Genomic DNA, 24,904 nt, shown 5'->3' on the forward strand with positions numbered 1-24,904 from the left:
CCCGCCTCGGCCTCCCAAAGTGCTGGGGTTACAGGTGTGAGCCACCGCACCCAGCCAGGATGCAATCTTATTGGTGTGTCACTTTTAGCCCAAGAAGCAAAAAAGTGGAGTGAGTAAGCTGGTAGGATCAACTGTTATTTTTATATTAAAACAAACATGTACCAGAATTATGGAGTAAAAATTATGCGAAATTTACAAGCATGTTAGAGATAAATCAGACCTTAAAGAAATTTAGTGCTAGTCAGAAGCTACATAAATGGTCAGGCATGTGGCTGCTGGTGCAATATTGTCCCTTTAAGGCCAAGAGACCTCAGACAAGTTACTTAACCTCTCCCATCGAAAGCATCTCTCATGAAGATGCTGCTTCAGTCATAGGGTTGTTATGAGGATTTACCAAGTTAGTACCTATGTGGACAGCTGTCTAGAAGCCTCAGACCACCCTGTGAATGTGCTTTCAGACCTGCCCTGGATTCTTAGCTTCTACTAAGGACGAGCTAGGGGTGTGACTGGGTTATGCTTGGCTCATTCTGGCCTCCCTGCCGCAACTTTTCCAAAGAGGCGATCTCTGAGCTCCTGGGAGCAAACCCATGAGGATACAGATGATTCGGCAACTTTGTGCCAGGCCCTCTCCAGGCTCTGGGGTTGTTTCTGTGAACAAATGCTCTGTCTCTGCACCCAGGGAGCTGGCATTCTAGTATGTGTGTGCAAGGGGGTGGGAGAGAGACATAAATGCATAATGTGTCAATGCAGTGAAAACAAAATACAGCAGATAAGGGGTAGAAGGAACGACAAAGGATGGGGTGTTCAAATGGTCCCTGAAGGCTGCTGCAATAAGGCATTTGTTCAGAAAGAAGATAGTGAGAGCATACCATGAAGACATGTGACAGAGGACTATTCCAGGCAGAGGCAGCAGCAAGGCCAAAGGCCCTCAGTGGGATTGGAGAGGAACAAAAAGGTGAGCGACGTGGCTGAAGCACACTCTGTGCGTATGGGGTTGGGGGGAATAGGAATAAGGGTTATGCTGGTTGGGGGATAGATTTGGAAGTGTGCAGGTCATAGCAAGAACTCTGGATTTTTTACTGAATGAAGTAGGAAGCAACACTGAGCCTTTCTAAGCTAAGAGGGATGAGATAACTAAGTTACATTTTAAAGGAATTCACCTGGCTGCTACATGGAAAACAGCCTGGTGGAAGGAAGAAAGAGATGTGTTCTGCACATTTTGAAAGTGGAACCAAGAGGATCTGATGATGAACTGAGCTCCCGAAAGGAAGATGGAGTCAAGGGTGAGTTCACGATTTCTGGCATGCACAACTCAAGGAAAAAGCGATGTGCCGTTTCCCAAAAGCGGGAGGCAAGGGCTGAGCAGGCTGGAGGGTGGAATCTGGTGCTGGACTTAGATGTAGCAAGCATAAGATGCCTATGAGACAGCCCACGGAATCCAAGCAGAAGTCTGGAGTGGGAGGGAGAGGTCTGGGCTAGGATATTCATTTGGGAATCATTATCGTGGAGATGGTTCTTAGAACCATGGGACCAGGAGAGGTCAGCTGGGGAATGAGTTGGGCTGGAGAGGGGAAGACGTCTGATTAACCTGACTTTGTTCTCTGGCAAAGGCACCAGGTTGAGAATTCAGAAACTCATATCCCTGGTTTCTTTTTAGCAAACACGAAGCATGGTGACCAAGCCATGTCATCACACTGGAACCGCAAAAAAGAGAAGAAAGGAAATGTTCTTCGTCTTCTGCCAGGACACATTGACGGCGCTCAGCTAGCCAGCACCTAGGTCCCACAGAGGGCAGGAGGGATCCGGAAACACTGAGGTCCCCTCCTGAGAGGCTCATGCCCTCACATACTTTCTTAATATAATCAAAATGGGAGTAAATGATGACAATATGCAACTTTCCAAATACTGAGGGTTCTGGACACAAGCTACTGAAACAGATTTCATAGTTGCCATGCTCCATACTCTGCCTAGCATATGGTAGGCGTTTTATAAACATTTGACAAATAGTTATGAATATTTCTAACAGAAACCAGAAATTTTGGAGCCATAACTCCTTTACAGCTCAAGAAATACGCAAAATTAATAGTCCCTGAGAGATAGATGTCTGAAGGCCCCAAGCAGTCCAACCCTGTCCCGTCATAGCCTGAGACATCCTGCCTTAGGGAGTAAGTTATTACTAACTGTGGACAAGCTCTGTTTCCCTTTTGGAGGAACTGAGGGCAGAGATCCTGCCATTAATTCCTCCCCCAGTGCCTGGGATAATGCCCTGTGCACAGCAAATGCCCAATACATCTAAATAAATGTCAAATGAATGAGCGAATAAATATTCATTAAAAATTAACCAAACAGTTAATTTAGGTCATTCAGTGGAAAAAAGAAAAACAGTGAAACTAGAAAAGCATCTTTTTAATTTAAAAGGTTAATTAAGGACAAGGTTTAAAAAAAATATTTTGGTGGCTTTAGTAAACCAAGCACACCTGGGACTCAAAATAGTTGCAATCTGTAACTCTAAACACAGCCCATTATGTCCCACGAATTAGAAAATGAGGGAAAGTTGCCTGACTTGCTTCATGATTCTAGTATAATCTCAATTCTTCAACCAGATAGTGAACAAGAAAATAAAAAACCCCAAACACTTAAACACACAGATGTGAAAATCATGAATAAAATGCTAGTTAACTGAATTCAATGCTACATCTTATGTGTATTATAATCACATATTGTTTATCCTAGAAATGCAAGGATGGTTTAACATCAGAAAAATGTATCAACATAATACATAACATATGGGTGGGCAAAATGAGGAAAATCACATGATTTTCTGAATAGATGCAGAACAGACATTTGGTAATTTCAGTAGCCCTAGGTCAGTCCAAATGATCTATTAGTCTGATCAATTTAATGATTTTACTAGATTCTCTAATTCCCAAAAGCATGTTTCTTTTTACTATTTAAGCATTTTACAGCAATCTGTTTTAGATGTATAAGCAGGGCCCACGAGAGCTGTGAGGGACCAGGACTCGGATAATCCAGGGCGTTGGGAGACTTCCCCAAACCGGGAAATGATCCCATGCACCATCTGAGCCTTCCAGTCTTCCCACAGACTCTACCAAACATTATCGGGGCCACTAACAAAGAAGGAAGAAAAACTACTTTCAATGTTAGCTCTCCCTTTGACTCTTCTACTGAGGGATATGTGGGGGACCCATGTTTATGAATAATAACTTCCAGAAATAAAAATTCAGGAGAGACAAGCAATGCAGCACCTACAGAAACAAAAATAATCAGACCTAAATCCACAAGTTTATTAAAGTGACTTTTTATCATGATCTTTTTTTTTTTTTTCCTGCAATGGAGTCTCACTCTATTGCCCAGGCTAGAGTGCAGTGGAGTGATCTCGGCTCACTGCAACCTCCACCTCCCAGGTTCAAGCAATTCTCCAGCCTCAGCCTCCCAAGTAGCTGGGACTATAGGTGCACACAACCACGCCCGGCTAATTTTTGTATTTTTAGTAGAGACGGGGTTTCACCATGTTGGCCAGGCTTATCTCAAACTCCTGACCTCAAGTGATCCACCCGCCTCGGCCTCTCAAAGTGCTGGGATTACAGGGGTGAGCCACAGCTCCCAGCCTATCACGATCTCTCTTAACACTGCCCTGACATAACTCATGGCTGTACCATCCAAAGACAGTATTTTGTGCTATGTTTGAAAACCTTCCAATCTGGCCTTAAAACAAATATTCAGCAACATAATAGAGTGATAATGTCAGAAAAGAGTATTGGCTCCCATATCCACAGTTGTTTTAATAGCATTTAAGACCAACATTTTATAAATATTATTAGAAATAATATTTATTTTTATTAACATTAAAATTAATATAATAAAAATATTACTTTTCTCCTAGCTTTGCTTATGTTTGTGTTTTCATAAATAGTAGAGGGGAGAACTAATGATTAATCAATGGGCTGTGCATCACTTGGGAAGTTCCCTGTGTAAAAAGCTCTAAGTTAACATCTTTGCAAAACCATTATGAAGAATTTCCCAATAATCCATTTAAACATATCAGATTAATGAGGAATTAAATGCATCTGCACTTATTCTTGGTGTGGATTTCAACTGTTTCTCAAAGCTGAACTGAGCCAGAGCCTGCTCAGCAGAAGAAAAATTGAGAAGGCTAATGGAGAGAGCCGTTAGCGTAGGATGCAATGGTGTGCAACCTGGTGGGCACACACGGTCTGAAGCCTCACCCTGCCCTGACGCCTGCCTTCCTAATTCTGTGCATTCACATGTTGACTTAACACTGGTTTATTGAGCATTTACTATGTAACGCTGTTCCAGAGACCGAGAAATACAGCAGTAAACCAAGTAGGCTTACATTCTGGCAGGAGGAGTCAGACACTCAACAAATATGCAAATACAGACATATATATTGGGTTGTGGGGTTAGAGAAGAAGTAGTGGGAGCTAAGGATGGCGGGGAGAAGCCCTCTCTGATAAGCTAACACGTGAGCAGAGACTTGAAGGAAGTGAGAGACTCAGGAAGCTACCTTGGCAATGAACGATCCGGGCAGGGAGAAGAGTAAACACAAAGGATGGAGGTAGTAGCATGTGCTTGACCTGAGGCCCAACGAGGAGGCCCAGGCGACTGGATGAAGTGTGTGCACAGTGTGTGTATGTGTGTGTGCAGGTATTTGGGGGAGGAAGGGAGGCAATCACACAGGGCTTCCAGGGAGGTGAGGACTATGAATTTTCACTTAGCATAATATTTTCAAGATTCACCCATGCTGTCACACAAATTAATATTTTGTTCTTTTATATTGCTTGGATTCCTAGTTGTATTCTAGTAATTTGTTTATCCATTCACCAAATGATGACTATTTAGGTTGTTTCCAGTTTGGGGTTATTCAAATAAAGCTGCTATGAATATCTACATACAGTCTTTGTATGGACAAATGTTTTCATTTATCTTGGAAAGCCATCCATCTATCAACTGATTGACTGACTGATTGATCTGCTCACTATGTATCATCCAGTAATGCCATTCCTAGGGATTTACCCAAGATAAATTCCAGACTGTTTTCAAAAGTGGCTATTATCATTCTGCATTCCCACCAGTAACACATGAGAGTTCCAGTTTCTCCACATTCTTGTCAACATTTGGTATTGTCAGTCTTTTTTAAGTTCAGCCCTACTAATGCATGTGAAGTGGTATCTTATCATAGTGTTAATTTGCATTTCTCTGAAGACTGGTGACACTGAGCATTTTCTCATGTGCCTTTAGGAATTTATAAATTTTCTTTGCTGAAGTGTCTTTTCAAATTTTTGCCTTTTAAAAAAATTGAGTTGTCTTAATATTGAGTCGTAAGGTTCTTTATATATTCTGGCTATATGTCCTTTGTCAGATATATGTCTTGCAAATATTTTCTCCCAGTCTGTGGCTTACCTTTTCCACTTTTAAACTGTGTTTTATAAAGAAAAGAAGTTTTTTTAGATCAAAGTCCATTTTAATCATTTTTTCTTTTACAGTTCATGCTTTTTGTGTCTCATTTAAGAAATCTTTCCCTACTCCAATGTCACAAATATATTTTCCGAGAAGCTTAACAGTTTTTGCACTAAATTTAGGTCTATGATCCGTTTTGACTTAATTTTTCCATATGGTGTCATGTAACAGTTGAGATTTTTTTCCTATGCAGGCAGATATTCAATGGTTCAAGTATCATTTATTGAAATGGCTATCTTTTCTCCACTGAATGACCTTGGCACTTTTATCAAACATCAACTGGCCACATACAGGTGAGTCTACTTCTGGACACTTATCCTGTTCCATTCATCTGTATATCTCTATCCTTACACCAACACGCATAGTCTTGAATACTAGGGCAAGTTAATTTTAAGATGTCTCCTGGATATGTAAAAATTATATCTGAGTTGAACTACAGTTTATTTATATATCCAGGCAGCAAATAAATGTGAGAATCTGGAGGTGAGGGAAGAGATCAGAGATACCACCTTGGAAACCATCAATTTAGAGATGATTCTTAAGGCAGGGGACTAAGGGACACTCTGTAGGACACGGACATAGAGAAGGGAAGGGGCTGCGGCCTGAACACCCCACCTGCATGCCCACTCACATACTTTCGTCGGCCTGTGTTAACGAAGTGCTGGGTCTCCCCAGCCTCTCTCATCTGTAAGCGGTGCCAACAACGTCCAACACAGTTCCATCCAATTTGGATCTGCCAGATTTCCAAGGAGCAGAAAACTTGACCCTACAAATCAGAGTCCCGAATTCAGCCCAGAGGCTCAGAAAGTTGCTCCAGTTTTCTAAGCCTCAGTTCTCAAATTTGGAAAAATAGAAATTCAGTAACTAGCCAAAATCACAGGGTTCTTTGTGGACAACTAATAAGAATAAAATGTAAACATTTAGACACGCAAGCCCCGTGAGGAAAATCCAGCTGTCCCTCTTTCTAATCAGGGTGGTGTGAGTTTCCTATGACCCATTTCCACCATTTCCACATTTATGAACCGTGATCAACATTAGACACTGAAAACACAGGAAAACAACTTCTGGACAAATCACCGTGAGCTCAAATGACCCCGCAGACTCTGTGACCAGCTTGACCCCACCACTCCATCATCAAAGAGGACCATGGTGAGAGCCTGAGAGATGAGGCACTACTTGTTGATGCTGGCAGGGATCAGCAGAAACATATGTTTTCATGCTGAAAACAGAAGACACAGATGTGGGCACACTTAGAATGCACTCCTGGCACACAGTGGGTACTCCGTAACTACTTGGTGAACAAACAGACACAAAGAAACAGCAGTCATTTGAACAATCAGCTGAGAAAACAGAGACTATGTGACCAAGCTCTCCATCAGGTATGGAACAGATGCAGTCGCAGGAATGATAACAGTCACAAGGAGAGCTGAGGGTGGCTCCCTGCCGGTACCGCTCTTGGCAGTTTATGGGAAATTATTCATCCTATGGAGCAGCACTATTATTAACCCCGTTGTACCAGTGAGGAAACAGAGGCAGGAAGGTACTAGAATTACTCCCACTTCATAGGTTAAGGAAACTAAAACCCACCGAAATGGCAGGGCTGGGACTTGAACCTAGGTCATCAGGCTATGGGGTTCCACGGACTATGGCTCAGCTATAATACTACGCGATATTCTCTCCCATCTTCAGAATGTTTGCTTCACTTCAAGTAAAAGACAGTAACTAAAAATTCTCTTTCCATCATCTGTTACCTTAAAACAGCCTAACTCACAAAACTTCACAACGCAAGCCCAGGTATTATGGAACCCACCAAGAATAGCAAGTTCAGTGTTGGCTGCCATTTCTAAGTGGACAGTGTTAATTCCCTCCACTTAGTTGAGGGGCGGAGAGAGGTGTTGAAGGAAAGAGATGAGATGACAAGTCTGAAGTGGCTTCATCACAAAGCATCCATGGCTGTGATATGTAGCTGTGTCATCCATGGCAACATTCGCCTGAATGGAGATTGTATTATGGACATTGTTCTGGGATGCCTGAGGCTGATGACATGGGACATGCCGGAAATTTATGTATTTCCTACATAAATATGCAGCTGAACATATTTATGTAGGAAAATTAAAGAACAGACTGGTTAATCACTGGTAAGCCGTGAATGCCCCCTCAATGATTACCCTTGTCATTCGTGCCAGCCAAAACACACCCAGTTCACAATAGAGATGCAAGTAACTTTTCAACCTGCAACTGACCGCTAGAAATTGATTTTAGTAGTTGCCTCTATCCTGTGATATTTTAGAAATCAGGTTATCATGCATAGTTAGCTCTCCAGCCCAACTCATCTGTGCCACATTCTATTATAACAATGGGAGAGGGTATGACAATCAAGAAAAGGAAAAAAACATAGGCATCTGTCTCATAGTTCAATTTTAACAGGAATAAAAATAATTTGAAAGAAAGAACAAATACGTAGATCAGGGCCACATCTGCCATCTCATTGCAAGGCACATGCCCATCCTGTCTACAAAGCTTTTGGCATAGCATGTCTGGTGCACAGTAAGTACTTAATCAGTGGCAGTTCATCTTTTTATTATTATTAATGTTTCTAGCATGAATGGATCGCAGAGAGTCTATTAACTTTCCTTCCTAGTCAAGGGATGCACAAAAATTTAGCAAAACTTCAGATATTAATTTGCTTCACTGTGAGTAGTTATGTTCTATTTATAAAAATTGCAAACAGATTGATTTCCTTTCTTTGTTTTTTTTTAAATTTTTAAATTTCTTTTATAGAGACAGTATCTAACTATGTTGCCCAAGCTGGTCTCAAACTCCTGGTCTCAAGCAATCCTCATGCCTTGGCCTCCCAAAGTATTGGGACTACAGGTGTGAGCCACTGCATTCAGCATTGATCTTATTTTAATTTGCAATTTTAGCAGCAATATGATATATATAATATTCTTTAATAACAATATTCATAATGTATATGACGTAAGGTATACAAGAATACAAGTATTTTATACACTAACAGTAGCAAATAATATTCTCTTTCAAAATTGTGATTCATCGAGGCAGGCTAACATTAGCTGAAACAAGTCCAACTGCAGTGGCCCAAGTCCAGGGCTAGTCAGGCAGATCTCCTCCAAGCGGTGACTCAGGGCCACAGGCCTCTTGCAACTTGGGATGCCGCCATTTTCCCACAAGGCCTCCAAGATTGCGGCATAAGGGGAAAGGGACAGCGGGAGAATCTCATGGGCCAGGCCTGGAAGAAGCATACTTCATGTCCATCTGTCTGTTGGTTGTCCAGGCAACGCCAGCCCAACTGAAAGGGGACTATGCGCCCAGGAGAAAAATGAAATAGGGTTGGGAATCACTATTTTCTGTGTCATAAACATTCTCTCCGTGGACAATTAACATCTGCCTTGTACTTTACAGATGTTTACATGGCACTTTTCACTATGTCTTATTTATTCATTCAGAAAATTTAGTCAATTAAAAAAAGTTGAAAAGTTACTATTGTTATTGCCATTTTCCAGGTGAAGAAACTGCGGCTTGGAGAAGTCATTTAGCATCCAAGCAGATGAGTGGCACAGCCAAGACTTCATTGCCTGACCTCTGCATCCAAATCTCAAGCCCTTTCCACTTTTCTTTGCGTCGTATTGAACTTCAAGAAGAACAGAGCTCCTGTGATAAAACAGATTTATGACAGAAGTAGGGTTACCTTTTCACTCCCAATGGGATCCAGTGTCGTGTAGTTCCATAAAAAAGGCACAATCCCCACACAATTCAACAGAACAGCCTGAGAGCAGGCTTTCACCAGTCCATAGTCATATATCAGCCAGTACAGGGAGTGTTTCAAAACTGAAATAGAAGTTAATATCCTGATAATCTCAAAATAAGACTTCTAATTCTTATTTTAGAGGTCAAAGAGATGGGTGCAGATATGGGTGAACATGATTAAATCAAAATTATGGATGTGAAGAAAAACTCTGGGCGATCAGGGTCCAGTTCCTAACCCTGTCCCCTTAACTAGACATGACACCCATGTGGAATACTCATTGTCATGGTGACAACCGGGTGGATGGAGTTTGAAGACAGGTCAGAACATACTACTAGGTCCACAAAGCCCAAGGCGTCACTGAGCTGGGTGTGAAGTGGCTGTCTGGCACATCTTCTTCCATTGACAAGCCGGCCTTTGTGATGAGAAGGAGGCTCATGGCACAGTTCTCAGCTGAGTCCACTCCTGCAGGCAGGGAGCAGGGAGGACAAAACGTCCCCAGCTTCCTTCTCCATGGTCTCTGCCTAGAGAGCATCAGTATTTCGATGTTCAGCATGGAATAGACTTCCATAACATTGAAAGCAGTGATCTTCTCTTTTCAAAACAAGGTGTTGTATGCAGTATTAAATCTGGATTCCAGAAACGCTCGCACAGGGCGACCTTGTGTGCAGAAGTTTATTGCCAAGTTTCCAGTTTATGCCCACGAGGCGCACAGCGAGGCTTCTGGAGGCAGCAGCTTGCTTTTGGCATTCCCTTACAGAGCTCAGAGCCCCGACAGGTTTTGGCTGTAAGAAGTATCCTGCAACTGATTTATTCCTCAATTTCAATTATTTTTTTCTCTACATGAACCATTTCCATGTTTCCAAAGCAGAAGTAGAAAGAAAGAAAAAAAAACTCATAAGGTGAAAAAAACTTCCAAAGTGTTTTGTTTTGTTTATTAAAAAAAAAAAAAAAAGCCTGCAATACAGGAATGGATTTGCTATCAAACATCCATTTCAGGAAACCACCAGGTAGAATCTGACAATTTGATGGGCAATTAGGTCTCAATTTCCCCATCAGGAACAACGTCTGTGCACACACACATACACACATTCACTCCCAAGCCATCCACCTCACCAGACCATGAGCTTTTAGGGAGACCGAATTCCAGCCAGGAAGGCAGTTTCCTTTTCACTGTGCCAACATAATGCTTCATTACACCAAGACACAGCACTCTCCGATCTGCCAGGTCAATAAAGAACGAAGCTTAAAATTTACAGTCACCTTTACAATGCTAAGCATTTCAACCTTAAATGAATGTGCAGTCCACCAATCCGCTTCCCCGGCCTGCGTCCAGCTCTTCCTGTAGCTGAGGCTCAAATGATCTTCCACAGGGTCCATTAGTTCCTCTCGGCTGGTCCCTGGGTTCAATGCAATGCTCCCAGCAGGTACGGTAACTGCCACTCATCTGAAACTCCCAAGTTACACTCTGCCTCACTGACAAGGGCATGGGGCGCTGCCTCCTATTCTGTTTTGTGGGTTCTTTGATCACCAGAAGGAATTTCGAGCCACTGTGCTAAGTAAATCGAGTTACTCATAGGCTGGGATCCCAGAAGCCGCTGGGCTCCTCCATACACCATCAGAAGCTGAGCTTCTCCAGAGGCCACTGAAGAGGCTGCTCAAGAACCCTACAGCAGGTTGTCCCAGAATTACCCACCATGACCTAGGTAGCTGACTAAATGCCACAGCCCACCTGAAGTTTCCCCAGGCAAACACCTGGAGTGTCTCATGACTAAGCAAGATGTCCTATGGAGCTAAAAATAACCCTCCTATCCCTTCCTCCTCCTGCCATCCCCATCTCTCTGACCCTCTGTGGTCCTCAAAGGGCATTTAAGATTTGAGTTTCCTGGCCAGAACGTGGGCAAGTGCTTGTATTTATTTGCTATTTACTAACTGCTGCCATAGTAGATGGCATTTCTAAAACGGTATAAAACATCCACCAACAACATCAGGTTTTTGTTATTCTCTATGTGACTGTTAAAATAAAAATGGACCTTGGCTACCTATAATGAATGAGCCAAGTAAAAGCACTCCAATCCTGGCGTCCAATTCTATCAGCTGATATTTGACACAGGGTTTGACAGTTGACAAACTGTCTCTCCATGGTTCCCTCTTAACAGCTCCATGAGGTGGCAGGGCCAGTACAATCATCCTTGTTTTGTATCTGAGCAAAGGACATTGTGGAGAGATGAAGCAAGGCTACAAAATCGGTGAAGGATTCCGACTTTCCACTACAGCAAGAGGTCTCAGTGCATGGCTAGCCCTAGGTGATGCCAGAAACATGACGACATAAGTAATACTTTCTTTAATAGCAAAGAAAGCAAGCCAGTAAGATGTCCAGCTTGGGAAATATGAAGTTGGCAAGGACAAAAGACGCCTCCAAATTTTAAAGAAAAAAAAAATTTCTCTCTCGGTTAACCCTCACTACTCCATCAAGAGTAACAGCAGAGTCCAGGTATCCCCTGGAAGCGGGTCAGGTTCAGAGTCCAGGTATCCCCTGGAAGCGGGTCAGGTTCAGAGTCCAGGTATCCCCTGGAAGCGGGTCAGGTTCAGAGTCCAGGTATCCCCTGGAAGCGGGTCAGGTTCAGAGTCCAGGTATCCCCTGGAAGCGGGTCAGGTTCGGGTCTGCACTGTCTTCCTTGCTTCCAGGTACCTTCCTCCTCCCAGGCTGCACGGAGTCCCGGGCCCGGCTCTGGGAGCTGTGTTTACAGGCAGGGCGGCAGGAAGGACATGACCTCCCCGGCTCCGCGGCAGGTTAAGCAGCCTGATTGAACGTGGCTGCTAATTAAGGGCCCCTCTTGTCTGGCAGGGCCACCGGGGTACCTTCTGCACTTGTTCATGACCACTGCACCTCGCTCAGAAATTAACTCTTGATGAGTGCAGACAGGGGCCCAGCTGGTCCTCCCGAGTCCTCCCAAGTAGATAAATGAAGTGTAATAAGAATGCCGCTGACTGCCAAGGGAAGAGGGGCTCTCCGTGACCTCTTGGTAAAATCCAGAGTATACTTTTACTATGACTTAATTCTCTGCACTGGGGACACCTAACGTAGCCAGGAATGGTGTGAACAGACCACTAGCCACAGGGACAGCATAGAGGCGTCCATTACTAGACGTCCACTTCATGAAGTAGGAGTTAAAAGAATAAAGAGGTAATTTACGAGAAAGTAATTTTCAATTGGCAAATATTTTCAGGAGGTGTGATGACCTACTTTTCTCCATAACTCTTCATGGGCCCAGGGACAATGGTGGCTCCTATTACAGTTTGCAAATGGTACAATCATTCCGCTCAGGTTTAAAATATTAAATGCTCATCTTCTATCACTTACAGAGGGATTCTTTCCCTGAAGCTCTATTTAAGGAGAGGGAAATTGCGGCCGTCATTGTCCAGGCCTCCCAGATACAGAAACTTGGTAGACAGACATGTTCTGGGTCACATGGCTAAGCTGTACTGACATGCTGCTCGAGTCCAGAGGTATCGCCATTGAGTTCAGCACAGTCAGGACCAGAGCCTTTTCCACCATTCATCTCAGGAAGCCAACACACACAGCTGGTAAGGGGGAGGGCTTGGAGCTAGGAGACTGGGAACTGTGTGTGGTCAGAAGCCACCTCACTGCCCTGGCCCACAGTGTGGTTCCCTGTGTGACATCATCTTTGAGATATGACAGAGACAAAAAGCAGGCTGAGAGTCCCTGCTCTGGACTCTAGATCGCAATGAAGCCACATCTTTCTACAACTTTTGAAAGAAGCAGGTGAGGTTTCCAAAAAAAAAACCAGGTGAAATGAAAGGTGACGGTCAGTGTGCTATCTTTTGACCGCACAGCAAAAAAGTGGTTGCCGGGCTAGAAGCAAGATGGAAAGATGAAGAAATGGGCAGAAAAGGCATTTGGTGCCTTGATGAAAAATTTCAAAAATAAAAGGGTCCCATGGTGAAACTAGAACAATTCCCAGAAGACTAAATGTGGGAGGAATGGGAGGAGGTAGGGGAAGTCAGTAGAGACTCTAAGTTGTTTAAGAGAGCGTATTACTTATCTATTGCTGTGTAACAAATGAACGCAAAACTAGGCAGCCCGAGACAACTTAAGAAACCCACGGTTTCCGTGTGCCTGGAGTCTGGGTTGGCTCAGCAGGATGCCTTTAGCTCAGGGTCTCTCATAAGGCTGCACTCAAGGTGTCAGCGGGCACTGTGGTCATCTCAAGACTTGCCTGGGGGGGGTGGCTCCGCCTCCACTTTGTCCCTTCCCAACCTCATCTGTAGTCTGCCACAGGCCTCGGTGCCCCAGTAGCTGCTAATCTTTTGCCATGGGGCTACTCATAGCACGTCAGCTTGCTTCCCTCAGAGCTGGGGGTAGGGAGAAGAGGAAAAGCAAGCAAGACAGAAGTCACCCAGAAGTGCAAAAAAGGAGTTGCCATCCCATTACTTTTGCCATATTTGATTTGTTAGAAGTGATCCAGTAGGTCCGACCCACCTGCAAGGGGAGAGGCTTACGCAAGAGCATGAAAACCTGAGGACAGAGACCACCAGGACCAACAAAGGCTGCGGACCACAGAGACACTCTTTATTCATGGAATAAACCTGGAGCCTGATTCTCCCACGGCGAGCCTCCTGAAATGATAGAAGCTATGGAGGGAGGCCACATGTCAGCATTATTATTGTTCATCATTCATTCAGGCCCACAAAAGCGAGAGCATCTCCATACGGGTGTGGATTTTAAAATCAGGAAAGCAGGCCAGACTGAATTCATGCTTAGGCACAGCTGCTCAGAACTGACCACCCTAAGGGGCCCACTGTTAATAACTCATCCTTTCTGATGATCCGCCCACCGCCTGTTGTGGCTGCTGCCACTGTTCAGCTCTGTCCCCTGCCCTGAGAAACATGTGCTGCCAGAGGTTCGTCCTCACAATAATAACCGCTAACGCTGAGTGAGAGCATGTGATGGTCAAGTACAGAGTCTGGCACTTTATGTTCATCACCGTGTTTCATCCTCACCACGACCCTGTTCTGTGGATCGGGCTGGACGCATCAGGAGGTGGGAGTCCCTGTCGTCTGGGCACTGATCAGTGCCTGAATGCTCTCAGGGACACTCCCCTTCATTAAAGCAGACAGTTAGACATTAACAGCTCTCATGACTCAATATATAACTGAATCGTTATATTATGGGCACATTGCACAACTGTTCACTTAGAAAATCTAAAAGAATCAGCTAAAAACTATTAGAAAAACTTAGTGAAGTGTATAAAATGAAACACTACCATGCCACTTTAGGACTCTGGCAATAGCTAAAAAGTAAGTTTTGTGATAACTCATGTTCATTGTAGAAAATCTAGAAAATAAAAAAAAAAAAGTAAAACTAAGGCATTAAGTCACTCATGATTTTACCAAAAGACATTTTGGTATATTTTCTTTGATGCATTTTTCTATGTTACATGGGTGACTATATCATTGTATTTTTAAAAATTGTTGTCATACTACACTAGCTGAGCATCTTGCTTTTTTCACTTAATGTAACATTGGGAGCATTTTCCCATGCTCATGTTCTTCAAAAACCCAAGGTTAAATGGTTACTGAATAGCTCATCATATTATTACAACCTAATTTAAAAAAACTATTTCCTTTTACTCATTTAATTAGTCAAAAAAATCAAATTTTTTCCCTCTGTTCCCCATTTCCTGTCTTTAAAAAATTATTTGAATATCCATTTCAATTCTTCTATTGGCTTAACACATATTTATTTACATTTTTAAGTTGGCTGCAAGTTAGAAATATAAGTTTTCACAGTCTGCCTACAGTCAATGCTGTACGACCTCTATAATAAAGAACTCTTCTCACCATTGAGGTCCGTATCTACCCCTGGTCTTTACCTTATAGCTGTTACATGTATCTCATCTATGGATGTTATAAGCCTCGCAAGACAGTGTTATAATTTTTGCTTAAAATTCTTACATGATTAACAATGAAATTAAGAAGAAAAAAGCAGAAAGAAAACTAGTATTTTGTATTGATCCAAATATTTACCAGTCCAGTAGTCTTTACTCTTTTCCAAGGACCTGAGTTCCCAACTGGTATTATTTCCCTTTAACTGAAAGAAGTTCCTGCAGCATTTCTTACAGTGCAGGTCTGCTGGTGATAAATTCTTTTTTCTTTTATCGAAAAATGCCTTTATTTCCCTTCAATCTTAGAAGGATATTTCTACAAGATATAAAATTCTGGGTTAGGGCAGGCGCGGTGGCTCACACCTGTAATCCCAGCACTTTGGGAGGCTGAGCGGATCACTTGAGGGCAGGAGTTCAAGACCAGCTTGGGCCACATGGTGAGACCCTGTGTCTACTAAAAAGACAAAAAATAGCTGGGTGTGGTGGTTCGCACGTGTAGTCCCAGCTACTCAGGAGGCTGAGGCAGGAGAACTGCTCAAACCCAGGAGGCAGAGATTGCAGTGAGCCGACATCATGCCACCGCACTCCAACCTGGGCAACAGAGCGAGACCTCAACTTAAAAAAAAAAAAATTCTGGGTTAGAATTTTCTGATTCTCTTTCAGTACCTTGAAGATGTTATTCCATGCCGTTCTGGTCTGCAAGGTTTCCAGCGAGAAGTCAGCCATTAACTGGATTATTACTGTATGGCTTTTCTCTTGTTGCTTTCAAGATTTGCTCTTCATCTTTGGTTTTCAAAAGTTTGCAAGAACCAGCGTGGGATTTTTAAATATTTATTCTTATTGGTGTTTCTTGAGCATATGATCTTATATCTGTAAATTTCTACTTGTCACTGAATTCTGAAATTTTTTAGCTATTATTTCTTCTACTATTTTTTTCTGCTCCATTTTCTCTTTTTCCTCTGTCATTTTCCCCCTCTCTGCCTTCAACTGTTAAGTCCACTCAGTAAATTTTTATTTGAGATAACTATTTTCAGTTCTAGAATTTCCATTTGGTTCTTCTTTTTATCATTCTATTTCTCTGCTGAGCTATCTTATCTTTTCATTCATAGTGAGCATATATCATGTTATTTCATTTAGGATAGTTTTGTTTTGCTTTGCTTTGAGACAAGGTCTTACTCTGTCACCCAGGCTGGAGTGCAGCGGTGTGATCACGGCTCACTGCAGCCATGACCTCCTGGGCCCAAGCAATCCTCCCACCTGAGCCTCCCCCGTAGCTGGGACTACAAGGGCACACTACCATGCCCAGCTAATTTTTGTATTTTTTGTAGACATGGGGTTTCCCTGTGTTGCCCAGGCTGGTCTCAGACTCTGAGGTGGGCTCAAGCAATATGCCCACCCCAGCTTCCCAAAGTGTCGGGATTACAGGCGTGAGCCGTGGCACCCAGCCATTTAGTATAGTTATAACAGCCACTGGAAAACCTTGTGTGACTCTCCATATCTGCTTCCCCTTGGGGTTGGACTTCATTTGATTTCTCTTTTTCTTGAGACAGTATTCTATTTCCTTGGTTCTTCAAATGTTGGTTATTTTAGCTTTGTATCCCAGATGTGAGGAAGGTTAAACTGTAGAGGTTTGGGATTGTGCGATTTTTCTTGGATGACTGTTAGTTCTTTTGGTTGGCAATTAGCTGAACCTGAACTGCAAACTCTGACCCTTTCGGCAGCAAGCACAGATTTTTTTGTCATTATTGTGATCTGAGTCTATTCTATGCATGTATGGTTCAGTGATCAAAGAGGTATATAAACAGAATTTGGGGATCCCCTCTCCAGCCCTTTTCTTCTAGGAGTCCCTCTCACTGCCCTTGGCCCTGAGCTTACTTGGTGCAGCTCAAGACCTACCTTGTCCCAACGAGGTTCTCCCACCATAGCTGGCCTGCTTCTGCTCACTCTCAATGGCTTCAGGCAGCTGCTTTCTGAATTATACCCAGTTTTCATAGTTATTTTCTGTATGTGGGGGTGGGAGGGATGGAGGTGGGAGGATCTGTCTGGTAAGATCTTGATCTGCCATTCTCAGAAGAAGAAGTTTCCACACTTTTGTATCTAAATACCATTCCCCACTAAAAGGAACCAGAGTTCCTTCTAAAAATGTAGAAAGTAAAATATAAAAACAGCTCATTCCAGAGCTGGGTACAAGGTTACGCCTGGAATGCCTTATTATGCCAGAGAGTGAGGAAGTGATCAAAGATCCAAGAGGCCCTGTCAAAAGGAGATGGGAGCCTACTTTTCAAACCAAATCTGGGATAATTTGAGCAAAGAGAATAAGGATCATAATTAATAATAAAATTCTGAAGAAAAGAGAGACTTAATAGTCCACAGTGCTGATAGAGAGGAAAAGGAAGAGAAGCATATTACTCATTTAATTGGCAGATAAAACTGAATGTATTTGTCATGTACAACACGATGTTTTGAAGTACCTACACATTATGAAATTACTAAATCTAGCTAATTAACATATGTATTACCTCACACTGTTACCATTTGTTACATTTTTAACTGATGACGTATCTCTCATTTATTGGACTGATAACGTATCTATTCCTCATTCACTGGATTCTACCCAGAAACAGCACACTTTCACCCTTTCATGGTACAGCTGCCATGCTCTTCACAATGTTATTATTCTAGACTATTACAGTTCAAGCTAGCAGTGACCTATTTATCTTTTAGGATCATGAACAATATATATCACTTCATTTCTAGAAACTGATCTTCAAAAACTATAACCTACTGCAGGACAGGTGAGGCCAGGGAGGCGGACACCTCTGCCTCCAGGAGGCTACTCTGTGCCTCAAGAACCAAAGAACGAGGGGAGTTCGACCACTGCCTGTACAGAGCCCGAATGCCCTCCCTGCTGCTGTTCTAACGCATGTCCCATCTGCAATGTTAGAAAACAAGCTTCAGCTTGATACAGTGGAACTTGGCAGATGGCACAGTTTGCTTCTTACAGAACTAAGTATGAAAATAAATTCATTTAGTAGTGCTCCTTGGAGAAATGTGGTTCAGAAGTCAAATAATTTTAAAAGACCTCTTTCCCATGTAAGACACCCATGAAACAATGCTCTGGTCATAATTAGTCTCTAAACTTTCAAAATGCCTGCTTCAGTGACCTCACCTGCTATTGAACACGATGCCTCCACGAAGGGTGGAGGACTGGCAGCGGGGGCTGCACCGGCTGGTGTGACCAGCCACTCACTTGCTGAAGGATCAGGGAGAGACACTGTGTCTCTCTGGGTCTCGGCTTCTTAACCTGTGAAACCCAGGGGTTGGGGAAAAGCTCACCAAGCCCCCCTCCTGCTTTGGCATCCTGTGAGTCTTTATTGTCCTGGGCTAGCTGGGACCCCTAGGACACTGGGTGGCTCCTTCCACCCCACATGATCATTCTGCTCAAGAAGAACTTGCAGGAGCCACAGACCTGCCTCACAAACATGAGGAAGCGCATCCTTCTACAAAGCGAGAGGCTTGAGGTGTGTGAATAGCCAGGTCAAGGCGAAAGCTACCGAGGTTTTGCGGAATCAACTCTGTATCAAATCTTCTCTCTCTATCCTTCTCAGAGTCTGATCAAACTGGGAGGTAACAGATTCTCAACAAATCTCAAGGAGAGGGAGGAAAATATCTACCTACTATGGAATTATCTGTAATTTTTCTAACACACAGAGTATGTTAGCTAAAGCTTTAATGCCCCCTATCCTTTCTGTCACTTACGGTACACTTTATCCTTTGATTTTTGATCAACTGTTAGTTGCAGAATGAATATGCCTAAATTATCACTGAAATCTAGCAAATTAAGTCTTAGAATGTTAGTTTTAAAAATAAGTTTAAAAATCATTTTTATGAGTGTAAGCTCAAAAATATAGCTCTCATTATTTTGACTTAGTTTGTTTAAATTGCTAAGAAAATTATTTCCTCAAAAAACAGACACTGTACTCTTCACCAAATTTAGTATGTTGAAAACTGAAAATAAGAAATTACATATGAAAGAGCAAGCCAGAGACAACATACCAATATACAGAAAAAATAGAGGAAAAAAATACTAAATTTTTCACCTCTGACTTTTCCTCCTTTTAAAAAGAAAAAAATTAGGGCTGGCGCGGTGGCTCCCACCTGTAATCCCAGCACTTTGGGAGGCCGAGGTGCGAGGATGGCTTGAGTCCAGGATTTCAAGACCAACCTGGGCAACAAAGTGAGACCCTGCCTCTATTAAAAATAAAAAAATTGGCCAGGCATGGTGCTACATGCCTATGGTCCCAGCTACTTGGGAAGCTGAGGTGGAAGGACTGCCTGAGCCTAGGAGCTCAAGGTTGCAGTGAGCTGTGATCATGCCACTACACTTCATCCTGAGCAACAGAGCGAGATTCTGTCTCAAAAAGAGAAGAAAAGAAAAGATCTACCAGAAGCCTTGGGTCCCTGTTTTCTGGCAATATGCTAGGCATATTTGCAAATATGTAAACTGCATGGATAATTTTGCTGTGACGAGGAATGTCACTTTACCAGACTATGACTTTAGTCAGCATTCCTCTGAACAAACTTGCTCATGATACTAAGCAACGCAAACATGCAGCCAAACAACTGGTGTTTTAATATTCTAGCTTCTATTTCTTCCACGACATAATTTCCTGTAATAATCTCACTCATGCCTGAACTCCACAGACATTCTTATTTATGTTTTTCAGGTCAGTATGCCAATAGCAAGAAGACTTGTTCTTGAAAGGTTGAGTTTTTCAAATGAGTCCTGAAAGAATTCTACCACATTGCCTATTTCCCAAGCAGGGATCATGGGAGAAAGCAAATTTTTAAGAAAATGGTTCTAATGCCATTTTGTTAAAAGTACTGAGAGATTTACAATGATCAAGTAATATGCCAGTTTCTTTCAAAGGATGCCAACATTTGATGCCAACATAATTACAAGTTGGAAAAATGTGTAATGAATCAGGCGGCTCATAATTTCCCTTAGAATATGTATGCACAACTTATTAAATGACATAAAAAGCAAAGAGTCACGGCAAATGTTGAAACCTTAAATCTGAGTTTCATTGCTTTGGGGCATTTTCGTCAAACTCCATCATCTGGAAGTACCTAACAATAAGAAATATTAGGTCACAAGCTGTTTTAGAAACACCTGTAATACCTTCACCTAATGAGGCCAATAAACGAGAGCTTCGTGTTCCTCATCAAATAAGAGAACTTAATAGTCAAATCTGACATAATAAGCCCAAACTCAAACCCTGTAGAAATGGAAACACTCACATGGAGAGCATTTTCTCCTCCAAATTTTCGATTCTGCCAGGTCCCTCCACTAAAGCCACCTGGTGGAAAAATGTGCCCCCAGTGCTAGGTCAGCATGGGTTTCCCAGAGTAGGGCTTAATTCACGTGGTGGTCTTTGGAGGCTCAGAAAGAATAGAATAGAGTTTTCTCTTGATGGTCACTGTCCTCACCTCCTCCTGCTCTCCCCCAAACACACTACAACCTAGGTAAGGAGAAAGACCCTACTGACATCTTATTCAAAACCCCCAATCCCACCCCTTTCAAGGTACTTGCCAGGGAGGTAAATGGTGGACTCTGCAGGTTTCCTCCTCCAAAATCATTTGTATACTTTGTCTATGGTCACTGTCTCCCCAAAAGGGCTATACTATCATTTTCTTCCAACTAGGGCTGTCAGATTTCACAAATAAAAATACAGAATGCCCATTTAAATGTGAATTTCAGATAAACAACAGATAATTTCTTAGTATGTCTCAAACCATGCATGGGATATACTTACACTAAAAAGCTATCTGTTGTTTATCTGAAACTCAAAATGAACAGGGCATCCCAGATTTTATCTGGCAAATTTATGCAAAACATTCGTAATATGGGGAATGAGAAATTAACACAGTTACCTCTTTCTGGTAGTCCAGGAAGTAGAGAAAAGGCAGCTCTAAGAAGGGGTAGAGGTGAGAAAAGGGAAAACGTAAAGAGAAAATAAAGCCTTCCTTATTTTGGTAGAATTCCATGTGGTCCTTTACAAACTTTAACGTGCATACAAATCACCCAGGGACATTGTTAATTTAACATGTGGGTTCTGATTGGATAGGGTCGTGGAGTCTGGAATTCTCCATTTCTAATCCCTCTCCAGGCAATGCTGATACTGCTGGTTCAAAGTTCGTTTCACTGGTAACAGAATTCCAGCCTCCTTTATTCCAGGAATTGCATGGGGTCAAAGGCAAGAAGACCCAGTGCAATGGGTGGAGAAGCAGGTGGAGGAGTGGGGGCCCTGTGAGGGCCAGGGAAGGCCATGTGAGTGTGTGGATGTGTGGCTGGGGGAAAGGAGGCCAGGGATCAATGAAGCTTTGCTTTTTTTTTTTTTTTTTTTTTGATGGAGTCTCGCTCTGTCACCCAGGCTGGGATGCAGTGGTGCAGTCTCGGCTCTCTGCAACCTCCGCCTCCTGGGCTCAAGCAATTCTCCTGCTTCAGGCTCCTGAGTAGCTGGGATTACAGGCATATGCCACCACATCCCACTAATTTTTTTGTATTTTTAGTAGAGACGGGGTTTCACCATGTTGGTCATGCTGGTCTCAAACTCCAGACCTCAAATGATCCACCTGCCTTGGCCCCACAAAGTGCTGGGATTGCAGGCGTGAGCCGCTGCACCTGGCCTCAATGAAGCTTTTCTAACAGTGAAGGTGAAATACAAAGATTTGGTCTCTTCTGAGGTTTCTTCTAATTCTGCACTGTGAGAAATAACCACTATTGTCATCCATACTAAGACATGAGTTTTGAGCAACAACAGCAACAACAAAAAATGCACACACAGCAAAAGCAGCAAACAGTTTTAGACATTCATGCTTCTCATATTATTACTGAGAAACAGAGCAGTACAGTTAAGAATCCAACACAAATGCCTTGTCACATTTGGATAAATGAGTAAAGACGGGGGATAGGTTGTGTAGAATTCATCAAATTGGTGCTCCTAAAAAGTGAATTGAGATTTCGGGACCTGGCCATGGTTTGACCCTTAGTGATGTGTGTACCTATATACACACCAAAACAGGCACTCGCTTCACTTTCCAAAAGTTATTTGGAGAAAAGTTGTTCTAGTTCAGGGCGTTTACATAGACCAAGGATGGTCACCTGAGACTCCAGGGCAAATACATGAGATTTTTACCAGTTCCTTGATATCTTTGACTCAAGACAGAAAAAAAGTCATTAGGAAAACGGTAATTATTCTTGTCATTCACAGAAGCCTACAATTCTCCCACCCAGGAAATTCCACTACTCAATTAATTGATTACATGGAATAGGATGCCTCCACTAGTCATCTAGTCAAATGTGGACGCTGGTCTGGGTTTTAACTTGTGGGAAATTGTTTTTCTTTAACTCAGGGGGCTCTAAAGTACAATGGTTAAGAGTACCAGAGTCAGACTACTTGTGCTGAATTCTGGCTCCAACACTGTCTCCCTGGGTTCCATACTACTCTTAGCCTCAGTTTTTACATCCGTAAAAAGGGATCAATAAAAGAATGTCTGACTGGGGCAACATAGTGAGACCCCATCTCTATAAAAAATTTTAAAAATTAGCCAGGCCAGACATGGTGCATGCCTGTAGTCCCAGCTCCTCAGGAGGCTGGGGTGGGAGGATCACTTGAGCCTGGGCGGTCAAGGCTGCAGTGAGCTGTGATCACACCACTGCACTCCAGCCTGGGTGACAAAGGAAGACCCTATCTCAAAAAAAAAAATGTGACTGTCACTAGGCTGCTGTGGGGGATAAACTTAATAATGTATGTCTAGGAAATACACAGGAGGAGTTCAGTAACGTTGCCTGTTAATACCTTGTCACTGTAGTTACTGTTTCTTTGCTACTTTGCATGAAGCTCTGAATTGCTCAATGTTACCCTGAAGCTGGGGACTAACCATCCTTCTCTGGATTGCCTTCTGCCACTCAGCCATTCTAGTAATCAAGCTAAGCCTCTACTGAGGTCCCAGGACACACAGTTGTATGGGTAAGCCAATGCGGCCAATGAAATGTGTTGTAGATATAGAAAATGAGCTATCGGAAACGCTGACTTCAGGAAGTGGAGATACACGGCATAGCTCCAAAGGCAAGAAGCCCATAGCCACCACGAATCTAGTAAGTCCTCCCTGCTTCTTGCCTTACATCCACAGGTGTGAGGGAAATTGGTGGTAAAAATTTCCTTTCCCATGACTTGTAACCTTCTGAGAAAAGCCTTGTGATGATATACTAAGTACTTCAGCAAAGGATCAGAGGAGTCAGCTGTGAGCACTGCTCAGATCCCAGTAAGACTTTCAGTGGCCAAGATTAAAGCTGGCTTCCCTCTGCCACACCAAGCAACCCAGTCTGGCTACAGTACAGCAGGCTGCTGCAGGAACTTTTCAGAGCGAAGAGTAAGCGTTCGATGAAGATATAGACTCGATTAGAGTGGAAGATGGGAGCAGCAGATAACGGATGCATTACATACCATACTCTTTTCAAAATGAAAAAGCAACTAACATGCAATCCTTCAATATAAAGGCAGATTATAAACATCGGTATTTTTTCTTTTTACTCGCACTTGGAATTACTTTGGTTGTAACCATTTACGTCTTTGCTCAGTCTGGATTTAATCGGTTTCTCTGTTCTTCCCTGTAAAACTGAGTCTTTCCACCAAATGACCCTGCATTCACCTTAATTTGATTTTCTGGGTTTTCGTCTTTTAAAAGTCATCACAGATCTTATGCCATAGTTGTGATCAGTTCTCCAACATTTGTCTGACTATGGCTCAAGATTAAAAAACATTTTCTTCTAAGATGTGAGATCTCCTAATTCTCCAACACTCACCTATCCTCCACCCACCAGCATTTCTCTCCCTCACCCTGCTCCTCCGCCTGCTTCTTCACCCACTGCACTGGGGCTTCTTGCCTTTGACATCATGCAATTCCTGGAATAAAGGAGACTGGAGTTCTGTTACCAGTGAAACGAACTTTACGTTAGAGACATCCAAACTGTGTGGATTTGGTATAAGCTTCTTTCAAAAAGTACTACTCCATTATTGGGAATGTTTATGCCTAAAAAAGAAGATTCTGTGTTCTATTGTGTCAGACGCTTTCAAAGTGCAATTGTTCAATTTGCAAACTGCAATTGGTTAACCAAGCTAAACTTAATTAGTCCAACGATCCTACACATCAAACCCTACTGTTTGATGTATTCTGCGAGATGTCCAAGCCGCCTACAGCTGGCTAAGGGTCACAATGAAAAGGCAGCCAGGCTTAGGTCTGGGAACTGAAATGAGCTGTTCTAAGTGGAGCTTTTCTTCCATTTTCTGAGGCTGCACTGCTCTGACCTTCTCCAAATCAATCCTTTGCGGATTAACATGTAAAGCAGTGTCGAATTAATTTCAGAAAGGGAATATGAGATCAGCCTAGGATCATACAAAACATCTAACTCCTAAATACACTAAGGCTTCTAGCCATTCAATGAGAAGCTGTCAATAAAGGGAAAAAAGTCGGTGAGGGGGGCGGCCAGAAGGATTTGAAGGTTGGAGCAATCTATCAGACTAGTTAGCACATTGCCTACTTCTGTGGCATGGCTAATGCATTCCTCTAGAAGTTAATCCTATTTCTAAAGACCCTCCCGCGAGGAGCACATAGGCCGTGATGAATGAGAACTAAAATGCATTAAAATTCTCAACAACTTCACCAA

The 24,904-nt window shown here is 42.8% G+C and overlaps 1 protein-coding gene and 1 long non-coding RNA gene across 7 annotated transcripts in view; one reads left to right on the forward strand and one right to left on the reverse strand.

Annotated features, from left to right (window-relative positions):
- Window positions 1-24,904, reverse strand: part of HLCS (holocarboxylase synthetase) — a 239,467-nt gene that overhangs the window by 42,502 nt on the left and 172,061 nt on the right. The gene's annotated exons all lie outside the window — the stretch shown is intronic.
- LOC107970140 (uncharacterized) lies at window positions 12,957-14,244 on the forward strand. Its single transcript, XR_001712493.2, has 2 exons — window positions 12,957-13,052; window positions 13,745-14,244. It is a non-coding gene; the product is annotated as an uncharacterized LOC107970140 (long non-coding RNA).

This window comes from Pan troglodytes, chromosome 22 (assembly GCF_028858775.2).
Source record: "Pan troglodytes isolate AG18354 chromosome 22, NHGRI_mPanTro3-v2.0_pri, whole genome shotgun sequence".
NCBI lineage: Eukaryota > Metazoa > Chordata > Mammalia > Primates > Hominidae > Pan > Pan troglodytes.